Genomic DNA, 26,651 nt, shown 5'->3' on the forward strand with positions numbered 1-26,651 from the left:
TATGATTGACATGGCATGATTTAAGTAAACAATAGCTTCTAAAGATCCTTGATGAGACTCAGTTTAAAAAAAAGAACATAAACACTGTATTCCCAATGAATAAAAAAGAGCTGATGGAAAGAACAGGCAGCAGAGACAGGTATAAAAGACATAAAAGTTTTCAAGAAAGGTAGCGTACAGCTCAGTGTTCGAGTGCTTGCTTAGCCTGCATGAGGTCCTGGGTTCAATCCCCAGTAACTCTATTAAAAAAAAAGTAGTCATACAAGCAGGATCATACAATCCTGTAACTTCTGAATGTCAGATGTGCTATAGTTGAGAGCAATTTTTTTTTAACTGAAAGATTTGATTTTGAAATCCAAGGACAGACTTTATTCTTGGTGTTAATGGCTAGAAAATCAGGAGGTGTTTACTTCAAAATATGTTGACTTTATTCCCCAAATTACTTGTTCTTCTACTAGAATAAAAACTAATGATTTCTCTTGTGATAAAACTATATGTAAGTCCATTGTCAACAAACGAAGACATAGTTAAATAGAATACAGTGACAATGTCTTTCTAACAGATGATTCCCAAACCCCTCCTACTATTGGGTATAAAATAGTTCATATTGTTTAATTCACCAGGAATAAGCCCACATTTTGCCTCTACCTCATGATTTTCATTGACAGACTACATATGGAAAGTCATAATTGGGGTATGTTACTTTAAGAAATTGCTCAAATTGCATTTCATTCCTTTATAAGTTCATGGTGATACATTACTTACCACATATCCAGTAACTCTGCATGATTGTGTTCATTTATTTAATCCTGTCCATAGTTCGACATGTATCTAAAGTTTGCATGCAGAAGAAAGGACATAAAGCAACCCATCTGATTGGGAAAGGTCAAAGATAGTTGTAATTTCTGATGGCCTTTTCTTTCCTTTGGAAAGTTTTGGGATCTAATACCAAGCATGCTGGGATGCAGAAACATTACACGGATTTTCTGTGGATGGTCAAAGGATGCAGGCTTATACTGACTGAAGAGATTAAAAACAAGGAAAATGTACCTGAAAATTCAAATCAAATGAAAGGAGAAGCTATTTTCATCTGCAAGTATTCTAAATCAGAGATAAGGATAAAGCAATAATAACCCATGTGTAAAAGACCTATTAATTTTGGAATTACAAAAAGGGTCCAAGTAGAATTTCAACTTTTTAAAAAGTATGGAAATCAACTACAGCAATCTACTGAGGACATAACTAGGTTTATTTTGGCAGAGATTCTCATTGAATAATGATTTAGTCGCATACTTCCTTTCCCTAATAAAAGCAGAATGAGCTTTTCCTTTTGATTTCCCTTCTTTTTCCTCCAGTTAATTTTATGTGGGTTAAACCTCTTGGTACCTTTACTGAACATGTCACCTGCAACATGCATGTCTCTGTTGAAGTACTTTTCAATCAGTAAAACAATATGTAAAATTTGGTTCATTTTTCTTTGAGTTGTTGAAGGATTCAATAATTTTAATTAACAAATTTTCCAACTGAAATGTAATTGACATATAATATTATGTTAGTTTTAGGATTCAGCATTTTTGACAACAGGCAGGCCCCATAATAGTAACCCTACTACCAAATGACAGGTTCAAACTCTAATTGGTGTGGCTATTTCAGTGTAAAGTACTAAACGTAATGGATACATCAAACAAGCTTCCAGGGGTGAAGAAAAAAATGGAAAATCTGATCATTTAGAGTTAGGAGTGTAACATCCTTAATTTTGATTGAATTGCAGATAGTTTCGCTTTCCCACCTAACCAATAATATTTGGTCACACGAAAGTATGTTAATTTTGTATAACCAGAAGACTTCAAGGAAACAAGGGTAATTTCAAAGAATCAAGGTAAGCTGCAAGGAGTAATAAAATGCAAATCCTTGACCTGCACTAAATTTCACAGGCGGGACTCAGAAAACAAAGGGAAATAAAATTGTGATCATATTTTCATGACTATGGGTCAGTGGAGACAAGCTATATGAACTTTGCTAACACACAGTTTTTCTCCTCTCATTTTCATAGATCTTCTCCCCTGATGTTTAATGTCTCCTCGGAAATAAAAGTGGCATTTTTTGATATGACATAGAAATACACTTGGAAAACAATAAGGAAAAGCAAAGCTATGAACCCCACATTTGTGCAGAACAATATGAAAGTAAAAACAAAGATACTCGCTTCTACTGAAGGCTTCTTGTTTCCTGCATTTTTAACATTGGGAAAGGAAACACAAAAGGTTCTAAAAAGCTATAGATACTTCCAGAGAAGATTAGGAAACTTTGTTGTTGTTGTTTTTTTGACTTTTTGCTTTTAAATGAGGACATGGCATTTGGCTAGGCTAGGCCATAAAGCAAAGTGAACATTTAACATAGTTTTGTAAAACTACTCAAGTGTTAAAAGCAGCATTATCACATAACTTCCAAATAAATGCCACATGTGTACTTATGCAAACAATACAACAGAGTTAACACCTAACTTAGCGAGTAACGTTCCAAATAAGCACATTTTGAACACGATTGACACTCTTCAAGGGAGAAGCCTGGGAAAAAATATAGCTGTTCTAATGTAAACATCTGTCCTGTATATTATATCATTTGCTATATCATCAAATGTGTACATAACAAATATATACATCTATACGGCTCCTGCCTACTTCTCCAGTTTCATCTTGAACCATTTATTTTTAACTTTTTAAATTCTAGTTACTCTGGACTTCTTTAAAATTCTACAACTAAGTTAATCCTCTTTGAAGATGCCATTCACCCCTTGCCTTGCAAATTTCCTGCATCTCTGTGTACTCCTCAACACTTCCACCCATCTCCAAACACACACACACACACACACACACACACACACACACACACACGTCTGGGTCTGGTCAACTTATTTCTCCTCTTAATATGACCTTATAAGTCTCTCAAAGAAGCATGCTCTGTGCCCCCTACCACATTAGCCTAGAGTCTTCCATTATGCATTCTGACAACACTTCGTAGCAGTACCTATACTTGTGATGAAATGGTTTCATGGAATTGATTCTAGATTATGGGCACCTTGCAAGTAAGGACTACATCTGGTCCATATCTGTACCACTAAATATTATATATGTGTATATACATACATACTATATATGAAAATACAAGACCACCAGGAAATTTAAAAGATAGTGTATTGCATGACTTTTACATTTTATGCATTGTGCTGCTTGCTTATAGAGGTCATCTCATTTGGTCCCTATATTGACCCCTGACCATAAGTATCTTTTGTTTTGTAGATGGAAAAATTGAGGCTCAAAGAGATAACATAACTAGTACTGTTCTGTGTATAATAAATGGAGGAAACATTTGAGCCCAGGTATATTTGACTCCAAACAAAGCTATTCCACAGAATAGTTATGAAAGCAAAGACTCAAACAGCCTGAGTCATAAAGGCCCAACACCTTCCTTTTAATCCTTATGGTACTCTCATATAATGGAAGATATCACGGTCTTGTCTGTAAAGATTCTGCCTTACAAAGCTTGGGGTGAGATTAGACTCCTGGGCACAGGAAATCAGTAACCTCAAAATTTTTGAGGATTCATCAGGATATTTTTATCATGTTTATTTTATAGATTAATATAGTAAAGCAGAATTAAGTAAAGTGATCAAAGAACCCAGTGAAGCGCAATATTTCATTTTCTTCCTTTTACACCAATGCCCTGCCATGCATGCATCGCCCCCTTGAGACATAAAATGCTCTGAGCATTCCTTGTCTTTATCCCTAACCTACAGGACAAGCTCCAAGCATAATGACCCACCAAGTTCACAGCTTTTCGGATGGTGACCCTCTTCAGAGACAAGTTGGAAAAAGGAGAGAGGGTCTCTGTCATGAGCCAAAGACCACCACTCTTTGTTGGCTTGTGAGAAGAGGGATGGAACTCTGCAACATGTTAAAGTGAATTTTCCTTGAACTTCATATTGCCTCCTTTTTTTACTTTCTTTCTAGCTCTCATATCACTCATCAATAGCTCAAGGCATACATCCAGGTCTACCCTTCCTAGACATATCTCACATCTGCAAAAGATTTCACCTTCCATCTCTAGTTCTAATAGTCGAATAAGTTGTTTCTTTACTATGGCTTAGCTAGACATTAGGAATGCAATCTGACTCAATGATGTCAATACATAAGCACTGACTGTGCACTCTGAAAGTACTGTGTCAGGCATACAGCAATATATCACATGGATCCCATCCTTACAAGGCTTATACTTTGGCTAGGGAGTCAAAGGACAAAATAAGGAAAGTTACATGCACGTTCAAGATAACAGATAACTTGGTAGACACACATAATTAATCACAATTTGAATTGTAGTTGTCACAGGAGTTCAGAGAGGACACTGGATCAGAACAGTCAAAGAAGACGCAATGAAACCCAAAGGATTTTATTGAGATCACAAGCAATCTAAATTTTATTGAAATAATAACTAGATAAAAGTATGTTGTAAGGTGAATATTAACTCCCAAAAGGCGGATAGTTGATTATTCTCTTTAATGTCATAAAACTCAACACTTCTACATCTATTTTTAAAATAAATATATTCTCTAACAGAATATATTTTGATTCAAACTAATTGCAAATATAAATAAAAATGGTTAAAATACTTAACGTCATGCAAAGTGAAACATGTAATACACACAATGTTAAAAGTATTAAATAAAATACGATGCAAGTTGGCAAGAATTTGAGGGCAATATGCAAAAATGAAAATATTTGTGTTAGGGTAGAGGGATTATGAGTGATCTTTTTCAAATTTTAATTGAATATTATTGCTACTATATTTATAGGGATTCCAATTTTGCTCCCACCATGTCATAAACAAAAAAAGTATTTTCTACAAATGAAATGTAGTACCTGAGTGCAAATTTATGGCAATAGAGGGTGGCACACCCAAGTGTCCTGTCAGTGCCCACTGAACTCAATACAGCTGGAAAGAACAGACTGCTCAAGCAGGGCAATGCCCTGTTCATGACTAACGCGTGAGAAGACACCCCAGCTCCTTCTGCAAAACAGCAGGCTTTTGTATCCAGTTAAACAATACCTTCATATGACACTGCTGTGATGCTGAACTAGGGAGAACACAGGCTGCCTACTGTAGAGTGCAACAATGGCTTTGTGGAAGAAATTAGAAACAGCATCTGAACCATCAAAGGCTCTCCTTTCTTTCTTTGTTTTTGCAGCATAGTCAGTTTACAATGTTGTGTCAATTTCAGGTGTACAGTATGGCGATTCATTTATATGCACATATATATTCCTTTTCATATTCTTTTTCATTATAGGCTACTACAAGATATTGAATATAGTCCCCTGTACTGTACAGTAGAAACTTGCTGTGTAGCTGTTTTATATATAGTAGTTAGGATCTGCAAATCTCAAACTCCCAACTTATCCCTTCCCACCCCCTTTCTCCTGGTAAACATGTTTGTTTTCTATGTCTGTGAGTCTGTTTCTGTTTTGTAACTGGTTTAAGGAATTTCTCCTTTCATGTGCCTCTGTTATGTGGAACTACATTAAGATATAGAGTCTGCCTTTACACAAAGATTTGTAGAAGCATGTGTTCCTATTAGCTAGTTACATTGGAAAATTTTATTTTGGATATTGTTCCATCAGATTAAGTAGAAATAAAGGTAACCTTGTGAACTTTGGATCTCTCTGCCCGTGTGAAATGAACAGTGATTTACAAATTCTCCCCCAAGTGTTTCTAAGCTGTTGGGTTCCTAATGCAAAGACACAGGAGTATCATATCAAAAACCAGCAGCAAGAAATGAAGAGCAAAAGGGACAAGCAGATAACAAAATACAGAATGTGCTCTGATAAATTAAAGGTCATACTCTGTTATCACACATACTACAGAGTTCTTTTGTGCTTGCTGGGTAGCATTTAAGACAGAAGAACGGTTTAACAGCTGCAAAAACAGACAGGGCCACTGATAGACATCATTCAATGGTGAGAATAAGAAAAATGAAATGTAAGAACAGCCTCACATTACCTTACAAATGGCATTTTGCCTTTTCCCCAGATATGAGAATCTTATGCACTTTCTAAATCAGAATGTCAACATACAGGCTTATCCACCCTAATAAGAACTTACATTTATAGTCTCTAAGACTTCTTTACCCAGTTCTTGATTTCTGAAAATCAGAGGAGTATGTGGTACAGATAGATTTTCTATCTCCTCATACCAATCTTCACTTTTACTCTATTCTTCTTAATATTTAGACTGGTGTATAGAAGAGGAAATACATAATTGTCTCATACATGGCCTGATGTAGCCTGTAAATGATATTGAGAAAGTTCCTTATTCTCCAGTGAAGAAAAATGAGTCTGATTACTACCGCATTCTAACCTCATTTTCAGTGGACTTCAATCCCTCTCCTCCACTTGTAATTGGAATACAGGATGATTTTTTTCAATTAGAAAGATGTGGTTTGTCAACCGCATGCAAATTATTTAAGATTAAATGCTCTGGAAGTGCAAAGGATAGGCTGAGATACAGCTGTGGGTCCAGCTGCTTCAATTTTATAAAATGTTAAACCTCTTAAATAAAATAACCACTTTTTCTTCTGTAGACAAATCAAACACTGTGGATTTGAACCCTAAAATAACATTCCCCCTAGAATTTATTTCCCCCAAGAAGATTTTGTTTTGGCTATCAGCAATTATTTCTTAGAAAAAAGTACCCCTGTGGTCAGATTCATCGTGGAAAGAGAGCCCTTGATGGTCAGATACTGATCTCTGATTCCTGGGTTCAAATCCTGGCTTTACTGTTAATGAGCTGGGTAACATGAGGCCAAGAGCAGAACATCTCTGAACCTCAGTTTTCTCATCTGGGAAGTAGGTAAGTGTAAGAATAGTGACACAATATACGTAAATCTTAGCACAGTCTCTGGCACACAGTAAGCATTCAGTAAATATTAGGTATTATATTGCGGTTGTGTCATTAATTGTTATCTGGTAGAATTTGCCTAATATGACTTAGCTAGAAATAGAGAGATCACAGAAATTGTTTCTCACCCATCTGAGCATAAGAAAGTAGTTGAGGCAGGTGTGAAAAAGAGTGGAAAATAAATCACTTTTTCTTTCCTAGGACAAATAAAGGCCAGGGAACTAGACGTATTATAAGTGATGCCCCGAACCCCACACGTGCTTTGTCAAAATCGCTGCATTCTCCCCCAAGCAATGTCAGCTTCATTCTCAGACGTTTATGCATGGCCACCTGTAAGCCTGCGGGAACAACTGAAAGGAGGTCATTACCTTGAGGAGGCCCCACAAGAAGAAAAAGCCAAATGCACCTGCCTGGAAGGAAAAGAGAATTTAGGGGACCATCATCCATGCTGTACAGGGGCAGGGTTTGACAAAGCTGCTCCTGAAATAAGAAAACTTTGGATATCACCGAGGTCTCAGAATGACACTTTAATCTGTGTATTAGTGCTTGTAGGAGATGCACTTGGAATAGAATGTCTTCGACTCTTCTCTTTCCTGCATCCTGCTTGTGGCAAAGAAGGACCACAGGGACTGTAAACAGAAGCGGATACTGGGTGGCCTAAGGCAAGTCAGTCCTATCACCTGTAAAATGAGGTCGGGGGACTGTAAGGGTTGGGGCCCCTAAGGTGATCTCTATGCTAATGACTGACGGCCCCAAGTTTAAGGTGGGATGAAGATGACACATGGTAGGCCATCTTGTTAAAACATGCCGTCTGTGGGTTTTTATGAGACATTTAATTGGAGAGTCATTAAAAACCAGTATCATCAAGGTTTCTAACTCTGCAAGTATTTTTAAAAGGCAGTGAAATCTTTGACTCGGCATACTTTTTTTTTTCTGTTTCTTTTCTTTTCTTTCTTTCTTTGTTTTTTTTAACTATCTCATAGTGCTTTGGGAAATTTATGAAGACTTTCAGTCTTCATCTGTGGAGACCTTTATAATTTAACCATTACGTTTTTCTGATTTGTCTAATGTAAGTTTGTCTTCTTTCTTCTCTTATCTATACAGACACACACTTACCATGTAGACGTTCCTCTGGCTTCTTTCTACCCACCCACTGAAGCATGTCACTGCTCTGACAGCCATTTCAAGAGAAGAAAGGAAAGCAGGGGTTAGATTTTAGGAGATTTCAATTTTATGAAAAGTAGGTAACAGGAGGGAAGGGAGGGAGTACATTATGATGTCTGAAAAGAAAAGAGGTTTGTCTCTTCATTTTAAATGCTTGGCACGCAAGAGATAAGAGGACAATTTCAAGAGGGAATCTAAAGGACTTCTTCAAATCAATGGCTGCTCGTTGCAAACCCCTTTGTCCAAAATGTATCTAAGTAAAATCTTTTCTTGCGTTTCTCAAATACCTGTGATCTGGGGAACTGTTACTTTGGAAGCTATTTCCGGTCCAGGAAACATCCTCATGAGAGCTCTCATCCAGTGGAATCTGACAAGAGTAAACTTGAAAACCTGTAGGTGGGGACCCAAGTGTAACTCCCAGCCTGGATGGAGATGACCAGCTGAGATTCAGACAAGCCACAGAATGCAGTAGTAAGACTCAGAGTAAGACTATGAATTCCTCTGCTGCTCTCAGTGTCCCTTAAACTTAAGCCACTTGTGATTTCTAGTAGATTCCCAAATACAGAACAGGATGGAGAGAAGAGCAAAAGTAGAAACAGGTCCTACCAAGCTAAGCTGATTAGTAAGGACAATTGGAGTTGATCCACTCACATGCTCTTCTCTGTCATTTTGTAATCCAGCACATCTATAGTTAGACTGTGTCATTTTCAGGGATAGGGCTAAACTAACTAGGCCATACAACTCTGGCCTAATTAACACTGTATTTAATTTTTTTCCCTTAAGTCTTTGAAATCCAACTGGTGACTTATGGTGACTTCAGTGAAAATAAACAGTTTGTTGGCATCCTCCACCCAAGAACCCTTCAAACTCTCCCAAGCTCTTATGGGCCGACTTGTATCCCCCCAAAATTCATGTGTTGAAGCCCTAAACCCCAGTATCTCAGAATACGGTTGCATTTGGAGACAGGGCTTTTAAAGTTATGGTTAAGTTAAAACAGCTCCCTTATATGGGGCCCTAATCCAGTCTAGCTGGTGTTCTTATAAGAAAAGGTAATTTGGACACACACAGAGACAGCAGGGACATGCGCACAGAGAGAAAAGACCACATGAACACTCAAGAGAAGGCAGCTATCTGCAAGCCAAGGAGACAGGTTCTGGAAGAAATCAACCCTGCCGACATGGTGACCTCGGACTTCCATCCTTCAGAACTGGGAGAAAATAAACGCCTGCCGTGTGAGCCACCCAGTCTGCGGTACTTTGCTATGGTCGCCTTAGCAAACTTGTACAGAGATAATTTAAAAGTATTTAAAATCATAGACTGTTGGCTTTTTCACAGACCTTTGATGTTAAGTGGATGTGACAGTATTTTGCCACTAATTGACAAAAAAGTCTAAAGGTAAGTGCTTTTAGATTTGCTTTTCACTAAAATAATATGTTAATGTCTATTTTAATTTTTAATTTTGGTTAAATAATACATTTCGTTCTTTTCTGGATTTGTTATAAATCATAATATTCTGCACCACAATTCTGGCAGTTAGCACAGAAAACAAACTCTACCAGTTTACATTTTGCGTTATTCAAGTTAAAAGATAATAATGAAATTGATTGCAGCATGAAATATATATAAATTTCAGCATTACTCCATTATATCCAAAGAACAACTTTTACACAAGGAACTATTTAACCTTTCCTATACTTAAGTGAAATTTCTTAAATTAAAAAAATTATGTGATACTACCATTTTCTTTAGGGTGTGGCCCCCTGTGGCTTCATTAACTATTAACATTTTAGTGTTGGAGTTCGACTTCTAGTTTATTTTTAAAATTTCTATGCCAAAAAACCCCACAACTGCATAAAATAAATCTCTATTTATGTTAATGATTAAATAAGGTGAGATTTACTTATTGAAATACACTGATGTCTTCTTCAATTTAGTAACCGTTGTGAGATCAAAAAAAAAAAAAAAAAGGCTTGTAACCACTTCCGGAACTCTAAAAACAAATTCTAAAGCCTACACTACTCATACAAATGTCTATTCCTAGGAGCTGCCTGAGGAATCTTTCTAAACCATACAAAGATGATTCTGTGAGACTATAATTAGATTTTTGGGGGGACTTGCTAAATGGTCATGCCAACAACAATAAAAAACAGCAACTTTCACTGTTTAACTTGAAATATTTATCAGCTCCTCAAAACTGGATGAGTGTCTTCGCTCTGTTCTCACTCTCTTTCAGGGCTTATCTCTAAAGAACGATGCGGATTCTGAGTCCAGCTTAGATGAGGTCCATCTCCTCAAAGCAGCTCTGCAGCAGGGCTAAGGGCCAACACCAAAAGCGCCTGGGGACAGTGGACGGCCTGGCAAGTGGGTGGCTGTACCAGTGAGGGCCGAAGCAAAAAGACCCGAGTTTTACGGGGATCTAATCATCTCAAGGTTCCCTCAGTTTCTTGAGAACTGGACACAGCTTCACCACTTCTGTGCATAGAATCAGACCTCACAATACCTTCTGGCCCCCATTTTACTTGCTAGAAGGGAGCAGAAAATCTCTCTCATTGCCCTTGGCTTCTGCTTTCTTAATGTTGCTGGAGCCTGCACCTTTAGGAAGAGCCAAGTCTTCACTTTCAACACAGTATCTCTCCAACTCTGCTTCCCATGCTGTAGTCCAAGCGACATGTGGACTGCTGTATCATCTCCTACCTTAGCTCCAGACACCTGTCTGGCCCCCTCCACACTCATTATTTATTCTCTACACTTTAGCCGAGGGCCGGGCACTTAAAAGAATGGGAGGTCTTAAAAGAACGTCTTTGAATTAATTACTAAGTAAATTAATACACTGAGCCCCCATACACTTTCTCTCACCATCCTTTGTCCTTCTCCTCACCATGCTGAATCTGTTTACCTCGGAAGCTCTAGCAGGCCTATCTCATGCTCCCAGCCTCTTCCTCATGATCCAGACTTACTGACTCCATCCTCCATTCCCTCCCATTTCTGCTTGTTGCAGGGAAAACAGGCAGTCACAGTGGCGATGGCTTTTCTAATCGATGCGTTAGGAAAACAGAAGAAATTCCACAGTAAGTTTATGTACGAAGTCAATTTCCTTCATGAAATTTGACACAATGACTCTCTGCTAACTCTTGTAGGGAAATCCAACAATTCTAGTTTGGATAGGAAAACCTGGAATCAAAAAAGTCACAGGACTACTAAGCTTCTGTAGAAAGTCCTTGGGCATTCTGATTACAAACATCACATAAAAGCTCTTAGACATAAGAGGGTGTTTTACATGTTTAACATTTCAATCAAGAAACAGACAAACATGAAGAAAAAGAGGGTATAAGCTGTAACAGTTTGGTATTTAATGGAGTTTATGCCAAAAGAGGTCTAGACAGACAAGTTTTTTTTTTCTTTAGCTAGAAGCGTGGCATATGAAAAAGAAATATGACCTGAAAAAGCATGAGTAAAGGGTCCGAGGTGTGCCACTAAGGACACAGGTTAACCAAAGACACTTTATTTGGCTAGTCTTTAAAACAAAAAGAGATTTTAGGTTGCCACCCATGCTTTTTTATTTGATGACTAAGAAATCTTATCTCATGATTAAAGCAAGGAATTACAATACTGCAAGCAAGCTATTGAGAATAGACAGCTTTTTAAAGACTTTACATTGTCACAATAATGTAGATGAAAATCACAGCATGTGTAGATGACATATATCCCACCTAAAATGAAAAGTCTCCTTACAGTAGCCCCACAAGAAAACGTTTCCAGTTTGAACTTCGTGAAATGTTGATTTTTCCAAATATTTAAACTATAAGACTATTTAGATTTATGGAAAGAGATAATCAAGTCTATTTGATTTTATAGGAGTTAGAAAAATTTCAGTTTTAACTCTCCGTAATGTACCCAAGGCCATGTTACTTAATTTTTCCAAGTATTATCACATCTGTAAGATGGGGATAAGTTATGAGATTATTTTTAAGAATGAGCTATAATTTGTGTCAAGCACGTGAGAACAGTTTCTGCTATACAGTCAGTGTCAACTCAGTGATGGCTAATATTGTTGTTATAGATTACAGAGTCACAGAATCATAGAAACAAAAAAGACTTTATAGCTAGAATCTGGTCCAATTCTTGAACTATTAAGGATGGGCTTGATAATCCTGACAGATTTATCTCTTGAGCTCTACAGAATTAGAAGAGAGAAGCAAAGTTACCATGGCTCATTAAGAGTTGAAGTAAATTATCTCATAAAACTACTATTGTTTATGTATTTCCTTTTTAAAGGAAATGAAAAAGTAAAGAAAGAATATCACCACATATTATGGGCAAATACAATGGACCTTCTTGTTTGGATTTGTTTCGGTTTGGCTATACATTGAAATACTCTAACTGCATTTAATAATTACATTTTGTTTTTCTAGTAAATGGCTTTTAGGTATATTCAATACAGACAAATAACATTAAAGTTCAAAGTATGAAACCAAAATGACAAATACAGTAAAAAAAAGAAATGAACACCTGTAATCATCAGTTTCCCATTGCAAGGACAAGAAATAGGTAACATGATGCTACTTAGAAAAATGTAAATCAAGAAAATTAGACTTTTTAAAAAAATTCTATATGTGTAGAAACAAACAAAAAAAAATCTAAAATATAAGATTCCAAAATGTAAAATATCAGGCTGGACAGAAAGGTATTGGGTTCTACTTTACAGCTCTCTTCATCCACACGAAGTCTATTCCTTCTCGAGGCCACTTTGGGGAGCCACTGAAGAATGGAGGGGCAGGAAGAGATATAGTGAAGGCACTTTTAGGAAGATAAGCATCTAGGCTGCACCCCAAATGGGCTAACATAAAGAATATAGATAGTTTATAGCTGACAATAGGAAAACAGGCACAATTAAAACAGCACAAGCATGGACAGAAAATGATGGGGTCTGGGGAATCTTGGGAGTAATCAATAGTGGACACTAGGGTCTACTCTTGGACTCAGTGACTGTTTTGAGGGGATAACTGGAAAGATTCTGATATATGGGGGAAATAAGGTGATTTATGTTATTAACAACATGTTAGGAATTTCAGAGGGTAAGATGGTTTGAGGAGATATAACTCAGTTTTAGGGAAAGAATTCAATTGCAGTCAGGAAGATAAATCTTTGTAAAAATGAAAGTCAGTTGTGATCATTACTACCTACTCACTCAGAATTTATTAAAATTTAGTAAGCACATACCACTAGCACCAGTTACCAGTCTTGTCCAGGTGGACACTGCTAATTTCACTTCATCATCACAGACTAAGAAACTGTGATTAATTTCTCTTGAGGGCTCAAGGGAACTCAAACTGGAAATTTATGGGATGTTCTTAACTCCAGGATTAGGACCATTTTGAAACTCCCTTAGAAACGCACAAATTCTGGAAGAAAGTATTTCTGATTTTCCTTCCTTAATTACTACTCAACTTTCATTACTAGGATTGTCTTAGGAAGTTATCATCCGTACCCCATCACAGACAGCGAGATCATTTCTGTGGCTAGTTTGGAATCTTTAACCATCTCTGTTCTTGGGTTCATTTTCTCTCGTGCCTGGAGTGGGCCGGCCAACAATACATGTCTACACAACATTGTAAACCGACTATACCTCAATAAAAAGAATACAAAAAGTTAAAAAAAAATAAAATCAATACATGTCTATTCTAGACCAGACTCATACTTAACTTCTTTTAAGCACTAAGTATGTGTCTTCTCCTCTCAATATCATATCTCTTTCAGCTCTCATATTTATCTTCTGTGCTATGTAATCTTGGATTTCCCATAAAAGTCATATTTCTCTAACTCATTTATCTTTCCTCCCAAGTTATACCTTAAACTCTTATAGGACAAAGACAGTGTTTTTGCATCTCTGTTCCTCACCAGGTTTAGCACATCCTGGGACCACCATAAAGTGGGTCTTAATGCACACTCAGTGGTGGCTCACAGGAGCACTGGAGGCTTTTGGCTTCCATTAGCACCTTAATGTAAAATGTGTTAAATGAATAGATAGGTTGAAGACTGGGGTCTTCTGTTATCATTTTAATGAATTTTACCCATTTTCTGATGCCTTTTCTTCTACTTCTAAGTTGCTTGCCTTTTCTCAATGCTTTCTAATTCAGCATGAAACAAACATTTGAGAAAAATATCTTTAGGCAGAAAGTGAATAAAATCTATTTTGAACCAAAATTAAACATAATTTAAGACACATGAAACTTGATTAAGCAAAAGAGGAAATTAAGCATAAGATTTATGAGTGACTGAGAATGTACTGATATTTTTAAATACTTTCAGAAGGAAAAAGTAATAATTTCAAATCTGGTTTTCAAATTATTTTTAACCATAATTATGTGTTTCAGAATTATTAACATTAGTTAATATCTTCAGCTTCCGAACCTGGACAGGAATATACCCAGCCATGTAGGATAATGACTAACAGACTGACTCTCGTTTCTCCAGTTCAGAGAGAAGCAGTAGCCTCAGTTCCACCCGGCCTCTTACAGGTAAAGTGACAAATGTTCTGGATTGCCTGGGGCACTTCTGTTGTGTGTCTGAGTTGGAGTAACTATTCGTAGTGTTTCTTTTCTCCCTCAGAACTCTGCCTGTTTGAATAATTGCTATGGTCCCCTAATTACAGGGCACCATTGTGGGGAATTGAAAAAGGAGACTCCCTTGAAGGCTAGAGCCTAGATAGAAGGCTCTGTCAGTCCAAGCTGCTTGGTGAGAAGGAAAACACAGCTCTTTCTTCAGGGCACATTCCTCGTTCCAGGGCACACGGCTTGTTAACCCGTGCACAGACTGGGTTCTAGCTTCCACTCATCCCCACTGATGGGATACTGGTGAGTATGCACAGTTACCCAGGTTGAATAACTCCATGCAGTGGCCTGTCCACCAGCTAGCATGGTTTCTCTAATTACAATTCAAAGGTTTCTCCAACATCCGAGCCCCATTCCCATCCTCTAAGAAGTCTTCCCTGATCACCAAACATCACTCTTTTCTCTAAATTTATACATAATGTATTTTCTGTGCCACCCATTTATCTTGAACCCTGTCCTTCCTAGTGGTGGCTCTGTAGTGTTTTGACTCAGAGGGGGTTTGAGGGGGCAGCAGGGGATCATATATCTGAAGTTTCTGTAAAGATTTGTCTCCACGTGTGAACCCAAGTCTGACAGCCAAGACAGGATAAATTTGTTCTCAGAAGGAAATATACACTAAATATGTGGAGATTAGAACCTATTGCAATTACAGGACTGCAAAACTAAGCTGCTTTGATTAATGATAGTGAGGCTAACATTTACTGAGTACTTATTATTTACCAGGCTTTTACTAATTACTAAGTATTTTGAAACTAATAACTCATTGAGAAATCAAACAACCTTATAAGGTAGGTACTAACATGAACCCATTTTACAGAAGGGTACAAAAAGAGGTTAAAGAACTTGACCAAAAGTCACACATCTATAAAGTGGTGTAACTAAGATTTGAATCCAGACAGTCCTCTCTCTTAACCTCCACATTATCCCACCTTTAATACTGTGTTAAATCTATAGCATAAGCCTGAAATTTGGTCATTTGATGTGTGGTCTGTATTTCCTATTGCAATTTTAGTGTTTAAGAGGGTATACAAGTTGGATTTGGCACTCACTTCTGTGTTTAGATAAACAATAACCAGGACAAAAAAAAACCCCAAAAACAGAATAACCAGTAGAAGAGGATATCCTTATAAGCTTGCAACAAACTCCAGGGGACTCTTGAATGTCCTTCCAAGATCTGAGCAGAAACCATTGGTATCACACAGCACAGTGAAGGTTTAGCCATGTGCAATCTGGTCGGGGACAAGAGGGAATTTTCCAGATTTTGTTTTTCTTACCAGGAATAAGAATAAATAGCATAGACAGCATTGCATAACGTTTCAGAGCACTGGAGTGAGCTTCGGGGTGTGTGACCTTGGCAAGCGACCTAATTTCTCTGTTTACTCATCTATCCAGAGGAGATAATATAAACTGCCTTACAGAATGTTGTGCATGTTATTGAGAAAATGGAAAATAGTACGTGAAAAAAACCCCCACAGTTTCAGGATAGAGTGTCCGGCGCAGAACACCTAACGCACTGTTGCTGATACTGGATCCTACCCAAGGCAGGAGTTTAAATGCGTCTGTGAACATGTGGGGTTTTAAGCGAGTTCTCTTACCTCTTCAACCCAATCCTTGAGCACCACCAATTTCCTTCCTGAGTCAATGTGATGGATTGAGTCTTGAATTTGAACTCCAATTCCGTAAAGCACGGGCCTTGTCTAATTGTCCCCATGTCTGTTTCCTATTGTGATTGTGACCATCCTGCCCCTCATTTCAGCAAACCTTTGCATTTAAGAAAGCTCCTGTTTGTTTCCTCTCTAACCAGAACATACATCCTCATCCAACTCCTCTGCCAAACTGAGCAGTAAAAATAATAAGTGAGAGACCTGAAGACTCTACATGGACTGTTAAAATGCTCCAGCAAAGGTGACCCTGAAAAATTATTATGGCATGTTATCAATTAGTTGACACTATGTAGAAAAATAAAGCTAAACGTTCCACTCTTCTGTCCAGTTTTATATCTCATAAATCCAGCTAAAATACTTCATGAGAAATGCGTATGGTAATATCTAGACAGACTTATGTTAGTTATAGTCTCTTTTGGATTCTCAATGGACATTTTAAATATTCGGGCCACCAGTATAGATAATATGCCCAAGAAGATAAATTACTTCAATAGTACTTAACATGAAGAGAGTTAATCTCAAATTTCCAGGGTAGGGGTGGGAACTTCAGCTACTTTTTAATGCACTCAAATTCATAAGGCTAAAACCAAAACAGACTTCAAAATGTTTAAGATGAAAGTCTTTCTTTGAGAAATATTCAACCCATGAGACTAAATTTGGCACAAAATATTCATCATCATCATTTAAATTTTAATATATGGCCTATTTAAAAGCTTCATACTTCAAAAGGTTTTCACATTTATTGTGTCACGCTGTCTTAATTAAGAACTAACTAAAATATTAGATTAGGTTACACCTTTGGATTGTTACAGAAATTAAATTTATATTCCTTTGGAATAAATGTACTTTTCTAGTAACGTTATGAACACGTTAATATACTATTTCACAATAATTACATCTGACTTACCAGTTCTACAAAGAGATGAACTTTTTTTTGTTTAAAATCTTTTTTCTGGAATAATCTTACACAATATAGAATTGAGTAAAAGGTATTTTTAAATGGTAATAATTTAATTTTCTTTAATTAAAAATATTAACTTACAGAAAAGTTGTAAGAGACAGTAATGAGAGTTGTATGTACCTTTCATCCAGCTTCCTACACTGTTCACATCTTAAATAACCATCAGACAATTATTGAAACCAAGAAATTGACACTGATACCACATTATTAACTAAAGTACAGACTATCTTAGATTTTACCAGTTTTTAACTAATGTCCTTTCTCTGTTCTAGGATTCAATCCAGATTCTCACATTGTATTTGTCATGATTAGATTGAAGTCATGAATTTTTGTTGAGGATACAAAGAATACCAAAGAAATCAAGTGCCTTTTTCAGTGCATCATATCAAGGGGTGCATGAAATCAATATTTCTTATTACTGGTGATGTTTAACTCAATTACTCAATTAAAGTCTGCTGAGTTTCTCTATGGAAAGATTCTATTTTCCCCTTATAGGAGACACTTTCAGATTACATCAATTACTAGTCTCTACTCAAACTTCTACCCACTAATTTTAGCATCTATTGGTGAATCTTGCCTTCAGCAATGACTACTTTGACGTTTTAATCCTGAATTTCTATTTCCATCATCCTGCTATGTTTGTTAATCGGAATTCTTGTGTGTTATCCTTCCTCCTCCACATATCTGTGTCTGTCTGTCCATTATCTGTCTATTTATCTATCTACCTACCTACCTATCCATCCATCCATCCATCCATCCATCTATCTATGTATTTATCCATCCAATCACTTATTAATATCAGTATGTGCTCATGGATATTTATTTCACTCTTTGGGAAATAATCCAGTGCTGTCTCTATTTATTTTGTTGTTCAAATTGCTCCAGTTCTGGACAGAAGGAGCTCTTTCAGATTGGTTCCTGTGTCCTTCTGTCATGCCTTTATATTGGGGTTCAATAAACTATGGCCTACAGGCCAAATGTGTTCCTCTATCTAGTTTTTATAAATAAAGATTTATTGGAACATAGCCACATTCATTCATTTACTTATTATCTATTGCTGCTTTTGACCTACTGGTGACACAGGTGAGTAATTGTGACAAAGCTCATGTGACTTGAAAAACTGAAAATATTTACTATCTGGCTTTTATAGTAAAAATTTGTCAATCTTTGCCCTACTTGATTTTTTTTTAAATTATGAACTTTGGATAGTGCCCAAAATGAGTCTGCTTGTCATATTTGAGTAGTTCATTCATAATGCAGAAACTTGAACATATTTTTTCCTACATTATCCTAGCTTAATTAATTATAACATTTTTGATGGAAAGGACTTATTTTTCATGAAAAGGAAGAAATGGATTGTCATATTCTCCTAGAATGAGATGAGTACATATTTAAGAGAATAAACTATAAAGATTAAGGAAATGATGTGGAGAAAAAGATGAAAAATTATCTAGTAAAGGGAGAAAAAGAGAGAAACTGCCCTCTTTTATGAGTTGTAAAGTTTTCTCTATATGTGCAAAGGGCTTTATTTACTTGTCCTCATAATAATAAAAAAGTAACACTTGCCAAAGATGTCAGAGTAATAGTCATTTTTGTCTTGAGTATATTGACACTTATTCTACCATCACACTTCACAATCCTCAGATGATTTACCAAGAGATCTCTCCAAATGAGACCCTAAACCATGCATTTTGGTTTTAAGGATATTTATTAAGCAATGCACCAATGCTAGAATTATATCAAGCACAGTATCAGTGCTCAATATACTTTTATGGAGAGGATTATGACATTCTTGTAATCATATCTGAGTGAACAATTTTTCTAAATTGGAAGTACAAAAGTTAGAATTGTTCTATTAAAGAACAAGTACTTCTTGTCTATAAAGATTTTATCTGAACCAGCAGAGGCTACATCCAGAGGGCTACATCAGTGGTTAGAAGGTTATAATTATTAGAAGGTTAATAAAGGGCAGTCACATTTCACTGGAAGCACGCTTCATCTGGGTAGGAGGAGGTTTCTTCTCATACATTCATTAAATCGACTTTATTTTTTCCTCTAAAATCTCAGCATCAGAACAGAGGTTCTGATGTCCAGGGAAACAGGCCACAACGATGCTGAGGCACAACTCTTAAAAAGTCATATGCATAATTCTGTGTCCATGCAGATCTATGTGCATGTTTCTACAGATAAGAAGTCCTATTCATCAGATTCTTATAAAGGTCGACATTTAAAGGAGGTTAAGAAAAATTGATCTAGATGAGTCTAAAACTGGCGCTAGTTACCTAATTTTTGTACTCCATGTAGGGCTTCAACACTAATGCATGGAATTTTTACATTTTGCTATTCCGCTACCTCTTGAACAAACTGCCATTGTTTACTAGAAGTAAAGTGACAATGAAGACTAACTTATTCCTGAGATAACAAGAGAAGAAAAGTAGGTAGATAACAGACAAAGGGAAACAGCATAGAAAGTCTTAGCCTCCCTCGTGGTTGGCATCCAAATGCTGACAGTTAAGAGTTGGGAGGAAAAAAACCCATAGGGTGGAATTTTTTAAATTGTTTAATTATACACAAAAATACTAGTTGTAATCTGTATTTATCGTAAAAATATACAAATATTCCTGGGCAATTTAACAAAATCCTTTGAGAAAATAGGGGTCAGAGTAGTTGAGAAAGAGTAAGAGAAAGGTTCATCACTGAGTTGGGAACATGGCTTATCTTCCACTGAACTCAGGTAATGATAAATGATGTTACGAGAAAGATATTTTTGGATAATAATCAAACTATAAAAGCATTGTTGCAAAACTATAAATCTTTTCAAAATCAACCAAGCATTTGCAAAAAATGTTTGAAGTTCCTAAAAGCCTAATATCCTTAATATGTAATTTCTCTGACCTTCAGTCTTTTTTTTTTAATTGAAAGTATAGTCAATTTACAATGTTGTGTTAGTTTCTGGGGTATAGAATAGTGAACTAGTTTTATATATGTACACACACACACACACACACACACATTCTTTTACATATTGTTTTTCATTATAGTTATTACAAGGTGTTGAATATAGTTCCCTGTGTTATTCAATAGGACTTTGTTGTTTATCTGTTTTGTATACAGCAATTTGTATCTGCTGATCGCAAACGCCTAATTTATCCCTCCCATCCTCCCTTTAGTAACCATAAACTGGTTTTCTCTGTCTTGCCCTTCAATCTTTAGCTATTTCTTAAAACCTGTTTCCATCTCAGTTTATAAAAACTGAACTTTCATTTATGGTAGCAACTAATTTTTTGTATCTGACATGAGTGATTCATGGTCTGTAACCAGGAGGTAGATTCATTAACCTAATCAATACATTTGAAGTCCTTGAACCCGATTCCTCAGTCAATATTTTCGGCTGTCCTTACTTAGAATTTATGATAATGCCATTCTTTGTTTAACCTGAATATTTTTCAGGAGTGGAGTCCACACATTCCTTTATTATGATAAAAATTTAAACTACTAAACAAATTGTACATTGAAAACAATAATGGGGAACAAGAAGATAAACTGAGAATCTTCTGGAAACCATGAAGAAGGGCTGTTATTTATATATATTCTAATTATGTTTGCCAGCCTGTGTAGTCTAAATAATGCTAAATCCTATAGAATCATCAGAGGAGCTTTCTCTTTCTTTTGTCAGAAAATTAAAAATTCTAATGTGGTTGTGTTACAGTAACTGTAAGAACCCTTTGATATTAAAAAAAAAAAAATCCAGGTCACTGAGGATATTTGAGAATGAGTGAGAAGTCTAAAAATATATCACTTCTTTCCATCTCCTTGGATATGATTTCTCTGAAGCTAAGCATTTTAGGCAGATGTATTTAATATACTGCTTAATAAAAAGTTCATTATGTTTCATCATTAAGAAAAGCCCCCAAAGTCTCAGAAAAACTGGACACCATGAAAGAGGATAATTAACACTGGAAAAGTCAGAGTTTAGCCACTAATTCTATCTAATATGGCTACAGTATTTGAAGTTTTATATTTCTCATAGTACGTAGGCTTTACTTTAGAAAATTTGGATTAGTAAACAGTTAACTTTTATATATTTATATATTCATATAAATATTCATCAATGCACATAAGTATATTTTGGCTAAAAAACAAAACATGAGCTTTACCACTGAAGTTGAATGAGGAAATTGGAGGGGGGTGTTATTCAACAATGATTCATTAAGTACCCTACTATGTGCCAAGTCCTGATAATCATATCTTCCGTTGGAGTCTACCCCAAATTTGTTTAAAGAATGATTCAAATCTTCTGTATGGTTTATCAGTTTCCATAGTGAGATACATTTTTAACAGTCATAAGATAGTTTTGTGTGTATGTGTATCTGTGTGGGCCAGCAGAAGCAGTACACTGTGACCGGGACTAACATAAATAGTTAAGACTGATCACGTGAGTCACAGTATTTAGTTGTGAAGTATCTAACTTGCTATGTTAAAGGATACATCTAATGATCTCTTCATTTTGGTTTCTGTCTCCCAGACAATATAAAGGGAAGTGCATAGAGCCAGTAGATAAAGGCTTTCCAAGTGTAGATTTGGCCCTGCTACTGACTAACATAGTGATGCTGATAAAATCCATCGGCCTCTCCAAGGTTCCATTTTGTTGCCTGAAAAATGAAGGAGCTAGAATAGAAGACCTTTGAAGTTCCTTCCCTCCTTCAAATGCTATGATTATAAATGCAGTTAATTTTCTATTACATTATACACAGTAAAAATTCAATTAAAAAGAAATAAAAATATCAAAATCATCCAACCGACACTTAGTATCAAATAGGAAACTTTAAATAATTGAGTGGCTTAAATACATAATAAATTATCGGTGCCTTGAACTAAAAATAAATCAATCAGCTAATCTAGACTAAGTGTGTAGAATTTAAAGGGAAATCATCCATATGACTTTACTGAATTCTGAAATATTTTACCAGCCTTACAAGGTGAAAACAAAGTCAAGATTTAGAGATAATACCCCTAAGATCTTTGAGCCAAATTGAATGGTGATGCAAAAAGTATTTACATCATCTCTAAGGAGTCATTCCTTGTGCTATTTCTCTTTCTTTTAAATCTTCCATCCCTACACCACCCCATATGGCTATTTTCTCTTTTATGTAAACTCTAACAGCAATTAAACTCCATACTACTAACTTTGAAGCTAACTCATTTTATCTGACACTGGTAGGTCTTCAAAATCCTCCTTTGTCTCCCAAATAGACTATACTCTTAGTAAACAAGAACTATGTCTTTGACTCCTCTAATCATTCCTACCACAGGGCTCCATTCCATTGCTACCTAATGCAGTCTGGTGCCACTGCAGCTTTAGAACATTGAATAATCAATGGTTAAATTAAGAGAGAGTGAGAAAAAGAGAGAGAGAAACTAAAAAGTATAAATGACTCTCCTTTTACTGAGCTGTTCACTATGTCTTCCAGTGCATTCTTCTATTCAACCTCTTTATTTCCTCATAGTCTCACACCTTACTTTTGGTCTTTATCTTTGACACCTGGACTTTTTAATAGCTTCCTAATTATTTTCTTTCTCTATCTCTTCCTGTTAATTCCATTATAAGGAATGCATGCCATTCTCCAAGTAAAAATCTAGCCTTTCCAGACCCAAATCAAATTTCCTATTTTTTTCGTTGTCTTACTAGACCATTCGCTCCAAAATGACCTCGTCTTTCTTGGACCTTATTTTCCTTTTTTTTTTCTTGGTTTGTCTTATTCAGAACTACCAAATATGTTAACACATATTTTCTCACATAGTACATCTTTAATCTTGAACATTTTTTACATATCTCTGTAACCAAATGGTAAATCTTGTGTGAAATAAAATTCATATTTTATGATAAGACAAGAAAAAGTTAAACAAAAAATTCTTCTCTGCCCACGCTGTGCATTGCTTATCTGCATTATGCATTCACCAAATCTTCCCTATTGGCAGAAATACCTGCTCAACCATAAAGAGTAACATTCTCCTAGTATCGATAAGACAAATCCTTCAAGATAGCCGATCCTTCTTGATCTTGTAAAAGGTCACATGGTGCTTAAATCTGGATTACATAAACTGTCAATAATACGTCATTTGATGCAAAGCCCTCTGTCTCAAAAAACTTATACAACTGTGCCTTGACTTCCAGCGCGCAGAACAGAACTCAGCTTCCTGAGATGCTCTTCCCTGGTTATAACCCTCAAATTTGGCTCAAATAAAGTTTTCCATTTCTTTCTTAGGTCAACTGATTAACTGTTTCGTTGACACTTGAAACTTCTTTCAATATAGTTCCCACCCTTAAATATTTGTTGATTTGGTGTATTAACTTGACAAGAATAAAATGAACATCTGACCTTGCATAGAATAAATAACTACTTTTTGGCACACTGTGGTAGACAGATGGATTCAAAGGTTTATCCTCAAAGGCAATTTATCTGGAGCAATCTTTAGTCTGGGCAAGTTAAATGATGTTAGACTGTGGATTAACATTATGAGAAGAGGAAGTCTATTTTTGTTGACAGAAAAAAATTTTGCTACCTAACGGTAATTAGGGACAAATCAGAGATTAATGATGTATTATTTTCTAGAGCTGTAACTGATAAGCACTAAGGAACGACTTTCTCAACTTTAAACGGTTTGCAAAATATTATTTCTATGCTTTGTTCCATTCACAGAAAATAATGGCAACTGGATCTGCTATTCAGAAAACTCAACATTTATTCTAAAATGTGAATTGTGGAGTTATGAGAATATTTCATACACTCCAAAAGAGCATAACATCTACCTCTATTAATTAGTTTCTCTATGAAAGCCTTCCAGACGATTACAGGCTAACACCACTGGTCAACGCTTTAGGTGCTTTTCATTAAAGGCACAGTGTCACTACCAGACAAATTGCTTCATATAAAAGCACTTACCACAAAGTCCTATAATGGAAGGTTAAGTGCTGTACTTAATTACTAATTTCAACCCTTATTACCTATATTTTGCAATGCAGGCACTTAAAAAGGAACCAAATATAGTCTGTTGGTTCCCGCTTCTCTGATTATAGCATTTAGTGGTAAAAGCATTAGTCCAGCTGTTTTTCTAATGAATAATAACAACAAAGTACTTTTTAAATAAGAACAGTCATGCCATAAAGCGATGCAAAATAGATATGTGAGCCATTTCGATTGAACTCATACATAAAATCACTTTGTTCTAAAAACTAGATGACACATATTTTAAAATCTGTATTCAGTCTCCATGGCATTATTGCAGATCAAGTTCCAAGAGAAGAAAGGTAGTTGGAATTTTCATGGCTTGTTTCCCTACCTCAGCATCACGCTGAAAGGCACACAGAGCAGGTGATTAATAAAATGCTTGATGACAACCATGGTGACGCCCCTGAGTTCTTTACATCATTAACTTTATATATATATATAGGTCCAAACTCCTCACAGGTGCTCCAGTTTTCCCACGCACCGACTCCGTGTTTTACCCTTGCTTGTACCCTTCAGAATGACTGCAGTGTGGCTCACCCTTGATTCATTAATATCTGAAACACTTTTTTGATGAAAAGACACTTTGACTCTTTGATTCATTATAAAAGGTGGCCTCTAAACAGACAATGTCTAAAGATTTGCTCCTTAATTATCATGATTTTGCCAGCTTCCAATTTTAAAATGCCGTTTACATTGTTTCTTTTACGGAGCACTCATTTAATTGGTAAATAAGACATTATATGTGTTGAACAACTATATTAGTCTAGAAAAATACACAAATATTTGTTGACTTAATAGTGCCCCAGTCTTGGCTCCTAGTTCTCAAATTAGACATTCATATGTTGCAAAAAGACAGGGAGCATGTCTTTTTTGAACTGTACCTATTACATAGTATCTGGTATGTACACACTTAAAGCGGCTGTTAATCAGGTAAAATACATTAAAGTACTTACAGAAATTTTTAAAACAAAAACCGTTTACCCAACTGCGTGAGCGCCTTAGAAAACTAGGTTCTGATCATCTGTGCTCGGGAAACACACACTATCTTTCTTTTTCAGAGATGCATTATGGTATCACTATGGGAGAGTCCAAGCATAGATATTTTTAACTTAGTTTAATCCAGAATTTCCTAAACTAACTTGCGAGTGGGACGTCCTCTCTTCTCTCACAGGTCACCATTTACATTCTCTAAAACAAAGGCCTTAAAGATACTAGGTTGGAAAGTACGGTAAGAGTGAAAAGTTACCAAACTAAGAAAAATTTAACAAATAAGCTGGTGAAACAAAGCTAGGCTTCAGGAAGCACCTGCCACGTTGTAATCGTGACGGGGTTTATCATTTCACACGTCCGGGACCACTGACTGCGTCCACACGAGCAGAGTCTAGGACTTGTCCTACTTTACATCTCCCATGGTGTCCAGCGCAGTGACGTCCTCTCAGTAAACAGGTATCAATTACTACGTACTTTAGGAAATTCACCAATTTTCTGTTATTCCACTGACATAGTTATTACAAAAAATGCATTTCTACTAGGATTTCGGTAAATGCAATAAGGGATTAGCAGGGCTATGTAACACTGCATGCATATTTAAGTATCTTCCTCCCAGATCTTCCATCCTTCATCTTATTATAGTTGGTAACAGAAGGTGTGCATTCTCATAAATGTAGTTTAAAACCAGGATAATTCCAAGGACATCAATTCAGCAAATATTTATCGTGTCTACTATTTGCCAGTGTTTTAAAAGGCACTGGACATATTATTAATGTGCTTGCTTCTGAATTTTGTCATGGAAAGGGGCTTTAAAATTATATTTAATTCAGCAAATATTTGCAAAGCAGCCAGTTTATAAAATAGGTTTGAAATGAGGCTTGAAGACGTAGATGTTCTAAGTTAGAAAAGGTCCAAAAGGGCACCGCAGACATTTCATTCCATATTTGTGTGTAAATACTAAGGAGAATTGGTCTTTACTTAATAAGTGAGCTATTTCCTCAAATTCTTTCCTTCAAGAAACAAATATTATAATAAAGAAGTTTACCTATACATGTTGGTGATCATTTTTATTGTTCAAAATGAGAATTTCTTTTCATAATCTTTTTTTTTTATACTGTGCTATAGATCTTCTGCTGTACAAGAAACAGCTGTTTCTAAAAGGGATGCAGAGGCAAATGAGACTAACATTCTTAGTAACCTCTTTTGTCCTATAATATGGAAAGGATAATAATTGCAGTAAAATACCTTTGTACCTTTAATTTGTATTTGACTTTGAAATAACATTTAAAAATTGAGGATATCT

The 26,651-nt window shown here is 36.0% G+C and overlaps 1 protein-coding gene across 33 annotated transcripts in view; it reads right to left on the minus strand.

Moving 5' to 3' along the window:
- The window catches only part of NRXN1 (neurexin 1), a 1,021,444-nt gene that overhangs the window by 128,361 nt on the left and 866,432 nt on the right, over positions 1–26,651 (minus strand). The gene's annotated exons all lie outside the window — the stretch shown is intronic.

Source organism: Camelus ferus, chromosome 15 (genome assembly GCF_009834535.1).
Source record: "Camelus ferus isolate YT-003-E chromosome 15, BCGSAC_Cfer_1.0, whole genome shotgun sequence".
NCBI classification, from domain to species: domain Eukaryota; kingdom Metazoa; phylum Chordata; class Mammalia; order Artiodactyla; family Camelidae; genus Camelus; species Camelus ferus.